Here is a 12,024-nt window from a genome sequence, read left to right on the forward strand (position 1 = left end):
GTCCAGACTTTTTGATATCATTGACAGCTGCTTTTTCAATAAAAATGGAACTCGTAAATTTACTTACCTTGTCATTGGTCATTTGCAAAATTATTTTTTAAAAAATTCTGATTGTACACACAAGTACTCTGAAGTTGACATTAAAAAGATGCTTGAGTTTCTGATTGACAATAGCTTCTGTACCAAAACTTGGGAAAATCTGAACTGCAAATCTTCTAATGTTGTCTACGGAATAGAATGTAATCTTTGTGAACTTGTTTATGTTGGTGAAACCAAGGGATCACTCAATAAAAGAACATCAGGTCATAGATTTCAGATAAATAATGGGGGTCAGCAACTTTTATACAAACAATTTAATTTACCTGATCATTCTATTTTGTCAATGAAAGTTAGAATTCTGGAAAAGATTTACCATCACACAAACAGTTCAGCACTGAGCACACCTTTCCGTAGACAACGAGAAGAATTTTGGATAAGAAAGCTAGGGACAGCCTTTCCCTATGGATGTAATGACAATGTCGATAGTGTTGGAAATCTTTCCAGTCCACAGTGTAACAATGTAAATGTGATGGGACTTTTTAACCATACACAGAGACGTAAGCGTAGTCATGGGCATCGGTCTTACAATAAACCTTTAATACACGATGTCTCTTTTGATTCATTACTACCTTACGTAAATCAACAGTTAGGTCTACATCATATTCGCACCAAACTTTACTCTGTCCCTTTGAAACTTTTAAATAGTCTTCTTGAAAAGGTCAAGGAAAGTCCATTTTTTGATTCCTCGACACCAGAATATAGGCTCGGATCTGTAATTATGGATATTGCCAATCATAGGCTTTTTAAACCCCCGCGTTTTACTGAAGAAAATGCAGCTAAAACAATCCGTTTTTTCCTTAAACTTCAATATGCCAACAAAGGAATTGACGCGGTTAATATAAGTAATATTCTTAATCACAAAAGGGTCCAGTCTTGTATTCCACCATATTTCAAGTTAAAGACTACACCTTGTATTTCCTACAAATATACATCGACTATTGCTTCCAAACTTTTTAATTACAAGAAAACTTTACAGGGCCTGGATATCGAATATCTGAAGCATAATCCTCCATCGTGTTCATGTTCTTCTTCGCCCTATAACTATAGTCCTGCTGGACACGTTATTACTGGTGACGTAAATATAGTTAATAATGAGGACCTTAGATCACTAATTTTAAAAGGTCCTAAATTTAGGGAACCCAGATCCTTCAACTGGCGTCGGAATTTCATAAATATTATGGATTCTGTAGAGGACTACGCCAGGCGATGGACCAGACATGAAAAAGAAGACCTTGACACTTTGTCAGAATGGATTAAATGTATCAGATGTATGTTAAAATCGCGCATTAAAAGATTGAGAGGCAATATGAAAACCATCTATCCTTCTGTATTCGATAATCCAGAAGTGAAAAAAGAATTAGATAGATTACATGATCAGTACGTTCTGGTCCCTGCTGACAAAGCATGTAACAACATTGTCTTTGTTTGTAAGGCTCATTATATTAAATGTATTTTAGAGGAACTTGGATTTAATTCTACAAGTGGTAATCCAACTTACACTCATAGTTCCCTTTCTAAGGAAGAAATTCTTCAAAATCATATGTCAGTTTTGAATATTTTTAATATTCCAAACAACCAAAATGAATTTGAATTACCATATTTATATTGGATTCCGAAACTTCATAAAAATCCTTACAAACAAAGATACATAGCGGGTTCCAGTAAATGTTCAACCAAGCCTCTATCTTTACTCCTCACTAAGATATTAACAGTGGTGAAGGAGAAACTTCAAGAGTACTGTGCAACAATATATTCGAGAAGTGGTGTAAATCATACTTAAAAATTCCAAGGAACTTTTGGAAAATTTGAAATCACAAGATTTTACCAAAATCAACAGCTTAAAAACTTACGACTTTTCAACTTTGTACACAACCATTCCCCACGATAAATTAAAGTCCAGGCTTTTTGATATCATTGACAGCTGCTTTTTCAATAAAAAACTAGTAAATATACTTACCTTGTCATTGGTCATTTGCAAAATTATTTTGTTAAAAAACATTCTGATTGTTCACACAAGTACTCTGAAGTTGACATTAAAAAGATGCTTGAGTTTCTGATTGACAATATCTATGTGGTTTTTGGAGACCAAGTCTTCCAACAATCTATTGGAATTCCCATGGGTACCAATTGCGCCCCGTTATTAGCAGACCTTTTTTTGTATTCATATGAAGCAGAATTTGTCCAAAATCTTGTACGTGAAAAGAAGAAAACACTTGCTGTGGCCTTTAACTCGACATTTAGATATATCGACGACGTATTGTCAATTAACAATGGCTATTTCCATTCTTATGTCGATACGATATATCCTTGTGAACTTGAGATAAAAGATACCACAGAGTCTGACACATCTGTTTCATATTTGGATATTTTACTTGAAAAAGACGTTAATGGTAATCTAACAACCAAGCTTTATGATAAACGTGATGACTTTAACTTTTCAATCGTCAACTTCCCTTACTTATGCAGCAATATACCTTCATCACCTGCATACGGGGTATATATCTCTCAGTTGATTCGATACGCAAGAGCATGCTCTACGTATGTACAATTTCTAAAACGAGGTAAATTATTGACAAATAAGTTGATGAAACAAGAATATCAGCTGTCTCGTTTAAAGTCATCGTTTCGTAAGTTCTATGGTCGATACAATGACCTTGTCAGCAAATACAATTTATCATTGAATCAAATACTGACTGACGTTTTTCACACTAATTGTTAGACCATTATTTACACACTGAATTGTCGACGGATTTTTCCGTTATTTCCCGATCATGACAAGGAGCACACGGCGGGTGTGACCGGTCGGCAGGGGATGCTCACTCCTCCATGGCACCTGATCCCACCTCTGATGTTTGGAAGTCCGTGTTTGCTCTGCTCCTATTTTGTATTGATTAATGGACTTTTGAGCTTGAATACTGTTCGTTATCTCCATATATTTCATATATGTGGTTTTTGGAGACCAGATCTTCCAACAATCTATTGGAATTCCCATGGGTACCAATTGCGCCCCGTTATTAGCAGACCTTTTTTGTATTCATATGAAGCAGAGACTGTTCAAAATCTTATATGTGAAAAGAAGAAAACACTTGCTGTGGCCTTTAACTCGACATTTAGATATATCGACGACGTATTGTCAATTAACAATGGTTATTTCCATTCTTATGTCGATACGATATATCCTGGTGAGCTTGAGACAAAAGATACCACAGAGTCTGACACATCTGTTTCATATTTGGATATTTTACTTGAAAAAGACGTTAATGGTAATCTAACAACCAAGCTTTGCGATAAACGTGATGACTTTAACTTTTCAATCGTCAACTTCCCTTACTTATGCAGCAAAAAATTTCTAAAACGAGGTAAATTATTGACAAACAAGTTGATCAAACAAGAATATCAGCTGTCTCGTATAAAGTCATCATTTCGTAAGTTCTATGGTCGATACAATGACCTTGTCAGCAAATACAATTTATCATTGAGTCAAATGCTGACTGACGTTTTTCATACTAATTGTTAGACCATTATTTAAACACAGAATTGTCGACGGATTTTTCCGTTATTTCCCGATCATGACAAGGAGCACATAGCGGGTGTAACCGGTCGGCAGGGGATGCTCACTCCTCCATGGCACCTGATCCCACCTCTGATGTTTTGGAGGTGCGTGTTTGCTCTGCTCCTATTTTGTATTGTTTAATGGACTTTTGAGTTTGAATACTGTTCGTTATATAAAGCTTTGTGAATTATACCTCATCATAAATGTTTTTTTAAGGAGCGGACCTGCCCTAAAGGACTTCTAGGTTAATATTCATGCAAAACGCGGAAAATACTGCTAATACATACTTTGAATGTTTATTTAAAAACTGCAAATAATCTTTTGAGGATAGAAATGCTAATTTGAAAAAAAAAATCAGAAATATATATATACATGTATAAAACAAATGAACATTGCATTGAAATGACTCTTCCCGGGAAATTGTGAAATTCTTCCCTCCTATAGGTCAATTCTTTTTGTTAACCTGAAATGTACCTTTTCACGAATGGCGAACATATACATGTACATTAATACTTTAGGAAAGAAATTTAATTTTCTCACTAAAGGCATATTAATCCTGAATGTAAATTAAACTAAATTTATATGATATATTAAATTTTAAATTGTACAAACTTCATGTAATAACTTTGATATATATAAAATTTTAAATTAAACAAACGTCATGTAATAACTTTGATATATATGAAACTTTAAATTGTACAAAGTTCATGTAATAACTATGATATATAATATATATGAAATTTTAAATTGTGCAATTGTTTGTTTGTTTGTATGTTGTTTAACGTCCCTCTCGAGAATTTTTCACTCATATGGAGACGCCACCAATTGCCGGTGGAGAGCTGCAAATTTTTTCCTATACTCGGCACTTAACGGCCATTGAGCAGTGAGGGATCTTTTTCGTGCCAGCACCTACTGCGACACGGGACCTCGGTTTAAACTGTCTCATCCGAAGGACCGGTCTCCACGTCCCACATTGGGATTCGACATAAGGATCAACTCCTTACTTCGTCACTCTAGAACAGACGCTCTAACCACAGCGCCACGCGGGCGACTTGTGCAAATGTCATGTAATAACTATGATATATATAAAATTTTAAATTGTACAAACTTCATGTAATAACTATGATATATATGAAATTTAAATTGTGCAAACGTCATGTAATAACTATGATATATATAAAATTTTAAATTGTACAAACTTCATGTAATAACTATGATATATATGAAATTTAAATTGTGCAAACGTCATGTAATAACTATGATATATATAAAATTTTAAATTGTACAAACTTCATATTATAACTATAATATACATGAAATTTTAAATTGTTCAAACTTAATGTAATAACTATGATATATATGAAATTTTAAATTAAACAAAGGACCTTTTATGTATGGGTACCAATTGCGCCCCCCCCCCCACCCCCACCCTTATTAGCAGACCTATTTTTGTATTCATATGAAGCAGAATTTATTCAAAAACTTGTAAATGAGAAGAAGATCGATCGACTGTATGTTGTTTTACGTCCCGTTCGAGATTTTTTCAGTCATACAGAGACGTCACCATACACCGGTGAAGGGCTTCAAATTTAAACCTTTACTCGGCACTCAGGGCCATTGAGCAGTGAGGGTTCTTTATCGTACCAACGCCTACCGTGGCACGGGGCCTCGGTTTTTAAGGTCTCATCTGAAAGACCCGCAACTTTCACTTCAAAGTGCAAAGCGCTTGGCGAAGGAACAGTTGCTACCAATTTTTTATCGACTTAGGTCAGTCGCGGCCATGATTCGAACACACGACCTTCCGATCACGGAGCGAGCGCTCTACCGACCTAGCTACCGTGACGGCCATGAGAAGAAGAAAACACTTGCCGTGGCCTTTAACTCGACATTTAGATATATCGACGACGTATTATCAATTAACAATAGTGAGTTTTATTCATTTATCGACTCGATATATCTAAGTGAGCTTGAAATATAAGATACCAGAGAGTCTAACACATTTGTTTCATATTTAGATATTTGCTAGAAAAAGACGATAATGGTAACCTAACAACCTAGCTGTATGATAAACGTGATGACTTCAACTTTTCAATCGTCAACTTCTCTTACTTATGTAGCAATATACCCTTATCACCTGCATATGGGATTTTTGTCTCCAAGTTGATTCGATATGCAAGAGCATGTTCTACGTATGAACAATTTCTAAAACGATGCAAGCTATTGACAAACAAGTTGATGAAACACAGATAGTTCTCAAGTTATATGGTCGACACATTGCCCATGTCAGCAAATACAACATATCATTAAGTCAAATGCTGACTGACGTTTTTCATACTTGCGAAAACCTTACTTGTCGTAAGTCGTAAGAAAAGCTTTTCGTAAGTTCTATGGTCGATACAATGACCTTGTCAGCAAATACAATTTATCATTGAGTCAAATGCTGACTGACGTTTTTCATACTTATTGTTAGGCCATTATTTACACACTGAATTGTCGACGGATTTTTCCGTTATTTCCCGATCATGACAAGGAGCACACGGCGGGTGTGACCTGTCGGCAGGGGATGCTCACTCCTCCATGGCACCTGATCCCACCTCTGATGTTTAGAGGTCCGTGTTTGCTCTGCTCCTATTTTGTATTGTTTAATGGACTTTTGAGCTTGAATACTGTTCGTTATCTCCATATTTTTCATTTAATCAGGGTTATTGAAATCCTTGAGGCATCAACTTAAATGTCAGTAGCTTCCTCGTGTTAAAAAAAGATCATACCCAGAAACTGCTCTTATGAGTTGGAGGACATAAAAACTTTATGCAGGTGATGTTGGAACATAACTACATAGATGAGGGAATTTGTTAGGTTATTATTTTATGCTAAATTTGATCAAGGAGTACTTCGTGTACCTGATCAATACATAGGGATCACGGCGAGTGTGACTCCTCCTATGCACCTGATCCCATCTCTGGTGTTTCCAGGGGTCCGTGTTTCTGGCCTGTTCACGATTCCTTTTGTTAACTACATTAATGAATTTAAACATCGTTCGTTAAAGTGGTTATTTATTTCGACCATAATTGAATTCCAACATGCGAGATCAATTTATTTATGCCGACATTCAGCTCATTTTTATTAATATTCAATAATTTAGAAAAAATCCCTGAAAAATATCCAATACTACCCACATGTGACTTTCAACGTTCAAATATTACGTTGGCACGCAAATTATTCATGTTAACGTGTTAAGTTGCATGTCAACATTAATGCTGCGTCTTGTATGTTGGATGGGGAAATACTAGATAATATATTTAAAGTAATTTTCGTAAGGAAATGGGTGAAGAAGGCATGCAGAATGTCTATATCTTCAGATATATAGAAATCATATTCAGTTTGTGAATTGAGTGTTTAAAGTTAAGTTCTCATTATTGAAATTTATGAAATTATGATAAACAAAACTTTTCTGAGGAAAACTTTCTCGGCGAAAATTATTCTTTTTTTAATAATGTGGTATCTCTAGGGTTCGAACCCTAGCAAATAAAAATCTTCAGTATCATTTTCCTTTGAGACTAACATGCTAACAACTACGCTACACAGCTCCTGATTAATGCTGTTAAATCATGTTTGTGATATGACCCTTGACTACATGGACTTCAAGTATTTCTCGGAAAGATGCGAATGTTGTGTCACAAAAGTGTATTTTTAATGTATTGTGGGTCTTTGCTCCATGTTTTGTTAACAAAAAATTTTTAATGCAAACTTTGAGGATAAATTTTCAAAAAAATGAAGCGAAGATCCACTCATACCGAAAAATTGTGTTATAGTGTGAGAAAACGATCCTTTTTGCTCTCTTTAGTGTGTGTATGCTATTTCACAGGCAAATTATTTTCATCTTCGTGAGATTTTTGCAAATTGTGGAGATTTTACATAAAGTATACTTATGTTAGATGAAATATCAAAGAATTTTTTTTATAATTGAGACTTATTTTTTCACCTTCATGTTTGTCGCATTATAGGCATTTCGATCGCCTAGTTCGCTACTGTATTTTTTGTATCTGATCACATTTTTCTTGCATTTCAACAAAGCAATGCTGCATATTGCAAGTCAAGATAATCTGTAGAAAAACAACTTTCATACGGGGAAGGGGGGGGGGTGCTACCACATCCTACAATCACAGACTCCTGGCGGTTTTAACGTTTCTCTTCATTCTCCATACTATAATATTATTAGAAGATTTTTTTCAATTTCTGAAGCTTCGTGTGCCTGTCCCAACAGAGATGAAAACAAAATCACTTACAAAGTCAGTGGGATCTTGAATATACCCAGGTGAACTTCGGACTCCAAAATTTAGATGGAGAAGCATGTTAACAATACATTAAAACTTGTCTAATCCGGACAACATTTTAAACAATAATTTTCTGAAAGGGACTTAAAGTTTAAAATCGTATTAGGCAATTTCGGAATACACAACATCCGGATTAGACAAATATCGTTGTATTCTTTTATCCTCTTGAGTCGAATACCCATCGTTTATCTTTGTACAGGCTCCTGGATTTATCTTTGACCTGCCATAACTGAAAACTGAGAAGAATCGTCTATACATAGTAACTCAAAGATACTGTATGTGTACTTAAAAAAGCGGGCTTCATATTTTAGCGGCTTTGGCGCAGTCAACGATGCGCTAATTTATGAATACCGCTAAGAAATCATTTATATACAATACACGGCACGTACATGTGTTGCGCTAATTCATGATTACACCAACTCCTCCAAACCCAGTGATTGCGCTAAATTTTGAATACGCCAATTTTTGTACACGTACAGTATTCCGCCCGATTAAATTATACTTAACGCCTTTTTGTGAACGGGTTTTCGTCTGGTTCAAATATATTTGATCATGTTGCTTTTAACTTGCTTTTGAGTAGGCACTTTTTCTTAGTAAGTATGAACTTTGAATTAAAAGTTTATGTATATCTATTACATTTTCAACAGTGAAATACTGTGATTTATTTATTGAATAAAAGTGATATTCTCTCACAGTATGAAAGGATATCAAAATGATATTCTTTTACAGTGTGAAAGGATATCAAAGTAAGTAAAAAATAATTTCTGGCCTGTAATAAAACAGAGATTGTAACTAAACCATCTTGATAGAGACTAAAACTGCCAATTTCTTCCAAAATATGTTGCTAAAAATTCATATTACAATGTTTTCACTCTCACAACTGCTAAGCTATGATATCTCAACTGTTCAACTATATACATGATGCTGTGTAAAGAAAGACAGAGGCAAAGGGAAAATCAAAGAAAATGTAATAAACAGAAAATTCAATGTTTTGTAGTTGGATATGGAATTTATTTCACAAGTGGGACAGGATTTTTTTTTTTATTTTCACGAGTGCGAAGCACGAGTGAAAATATCAAAAATTCCTGTCTCACGAGTGAAATAAATTCCATATCCAACTACAAAACATTGACTATTCTATATATTTTTTAGTTAAAGACACTTTAAAAGTTCTAATTTATGAGAAATTTTTCTTGTATTTTGTGAGAATATTTAAAGTCTAATGTTTGTATAGTATCCTTACCGACGAGTTTCTTGAGGGTTCAGTGAGTGATTCTTTGGTCCGACTGACAAAGTTTAAATTCAATCTCTGCACAAACATTTTATCATTTCTACCGATAGATTTTTGAAAATATTAGTTTTTGCTTTTATACCCCTTGAAATATACTAAGCTACAAACATCTCTTTCGCCTCCTCCACACTTTCCCTCATTTTTTTAATTATCAAGTGCATTCTTAAAATAGTATGTTTTAATTCAAATGACACGCATTTATATAGCCTATAGTCTATCTGTTTACTTTCCTCTTCCCTAAAAGGATATAATTAGCTCTTAAACAGAGTTTCCATCCCTTTAAAAATGTTTGAAGTTATTATCTTGATAAAGAGACTATCTTATTAGCCACATTCCGAGTGCTTTCTCGGTCATATCTTAGGCTTCTTTGTTTTGTAAGTACGATTCTTCCTATATACATGTTTTATAATTTGCTGTGACAAGTGTAGAATGCAGGGCATGACCCTGGAGGTCAATCCAATTAATCTTATAAGACTGGCACGCAATGTTGAAGATATTTATTGCCAAAGGAAAAACAATCTCACGGGTGGATCCATGCCCTAATTCTAAGGGTGGGTCCATGATATAATGCTAAAAATAATGTAAAGTTCCGACATATATACTAGTATACCCCTTGTTTAAATTCAACAAGTGAATATTTATAATGGCGATCAGCAAAGTTGGAAAGGACTCTGATTTTGAATAGAAATGACATAAATGGTAAATCTTTAAAGTATAAAGAAATCATAAGTTTTCTTTGGTGCTTAGGTATGCAACTTTAATTTACATGTTTTCTATGTAATTCTGTACAAGAGTTTGCACCCATTTTTAACATTGTGACAAAATCTTACAAAATTTTTCCACTTTACCCCACAATTCAGGTTACATATTTGAATATTAATCTTTGGAAAATATTGCTTATTTCTGAACAAAAGTTTGTGTGCTATTTATCTTTTATTCTGGTCACTAGTTTAAGACAACTGAACTTTGTCAGCGTGTCCTTCTTCTCCTGCTGAATATCATCATAGATAGTCTCAAGCCTGGTGTGAGTATATATATGTACTATCAAAATTAAATATAATGGACATAACATTGAAAGAAAAAAAGCTAAAAAAAAAAAAAAAAGAGTCTGTAGTGTTGCACTGTGGACTCTACAAAGAGAAAGATTATTTACGAACACAAGTTACAAATAGATGGAACAACTGTGCTGTTTATTGGTTGGGTTGCAGTGATCTATGGCATTCTGTCATATCTGTCCCTCATACAAAAAAGATTGATTTTTCTAATTGATAAAAGTTACCGCCGAGAATATTTAACCTTTAATAAGGCCTTTCCGAATGTATTATAATTTTTGCCCTTTATCTTGAATTTCGAAGTTTCAGCTTTTCTGGCCAAGTGGTTTTTGAGAAGAAGATTTTTAAAGATTTTTTTCTAGATGTTTCAATGAAAAACTTGGATTCCCTATTGTGGCCCCGCCCTACCCCCCGGGGTCACGATTTAATCAATTTAAAATCTACACTACCACAGAATGCTTTCACATAAGTTTCAGCTTTTCTGGCCCAGTGGTTCTTGAGAAGAAGATTTTTAAAGATTTTTACTACATGTTTCAATGTAAAACTTGGATTCCCTATTGTGGCCCCGCCCTAACCCCCCCCCCCCCCCCGGGGGTCACGATTTGAACAATTTAGAATTTACACTACCACAGAATGCTTTCACATAAGTTTCAGCTTTTCTGGCCCAGTTGTTCTTGAGAAGAAGATTTTTAAAGATTTTTTTCTAGATGTTTCAATGTAAAACTTGGATTCCCTATTGTGGCCCCACCCTACCCCCGGGGGTCATGATTGGAACAATTCAGAATCCTCACTACCCAAGGATGTTTCTACGTAAGTTTCAGCTATTCTTGCCCAGTGGTTCTTGAGAAGAATATTTTTTAAAGATTTTTACTACATATTTCAATGTAAAACTTGGATTCCCTATTGTGGCCGCGCCCTACCCCCCGGGGTCAAGATTTTAACAATTTAGAATCTACAATACCCCAGGTTGCTTCCACATAAGTTTCAGCTTTTCTGGCCCAGTGGTTCTTGAGAAGAAGATTTTTAAAGATTTTTTTCTATATATTTCAATGTAAAACTTGGATTCCCTATTATGGCCCCGCCCTACCCCCGGGGGTCATGATTTGAACAATTTAGAATCTACACTACCCCAGGATGTTTCGACATAAGTTTCAGCTTTTCTGGCCTAGTGGTTCTTGAGAAGAAGATTTTTTAATGACCCCACCCTATTTTTGTCTTTTCTTGATTATCTCCCCCTTGAAGGAAGCTTGGCCCTTCATTTTAACAATTTTAACTCCCCTTTACATAAGGATGCTTTGTACCAAGTTTGGTTAAAATTGGTCCAGTGGTTCTTGAGAAGAAGGTGAAAATGTGAAAAGTTTACAGACGGACGGACGACGGACATCGGGTGATCAGAAAAGCTCACTTGAGCTTTCAGCTCAGGTGAGCTAATAAAACAATTCCATGCATGATAAACAGACAAGTCAAGACATTATTTCAACTAAAAACACCGCTTGTCTTCGTATAATTAGAAGAGTTTATGTTGATTTTTGTACATTTTGCTTCTCATATATCAAGGAAAAAATTATGCTGCAATACGACAATTTTAATAAACAGACCGAATTTCGAACATTTTCCATATTACATAACTTTATATACCAACACAGGTATATATCAATATATTTTATTACGTCGCCATGTATTTTTAAATTTATT

The sequence above is a fragment of the Saccostrea echinata genome, unplaced genomic scaffold (assembly GCF_033153115.1).
Source record: "Saccostrea echinata isolate AGI-Se365-2 ecotype Australia unplaced genomic scaffold, CSIRO_AGI_Sech_v1 ptg000054l, whole genome shotgun sequence".
Classification (NCBI taxonomy): domain Eukaryota; kingdom Metazoa; phylum Mollusca; class Bivalvia; order Ostreida; family Ostreidae; genus Saccostrea; species Saccostrea echinata.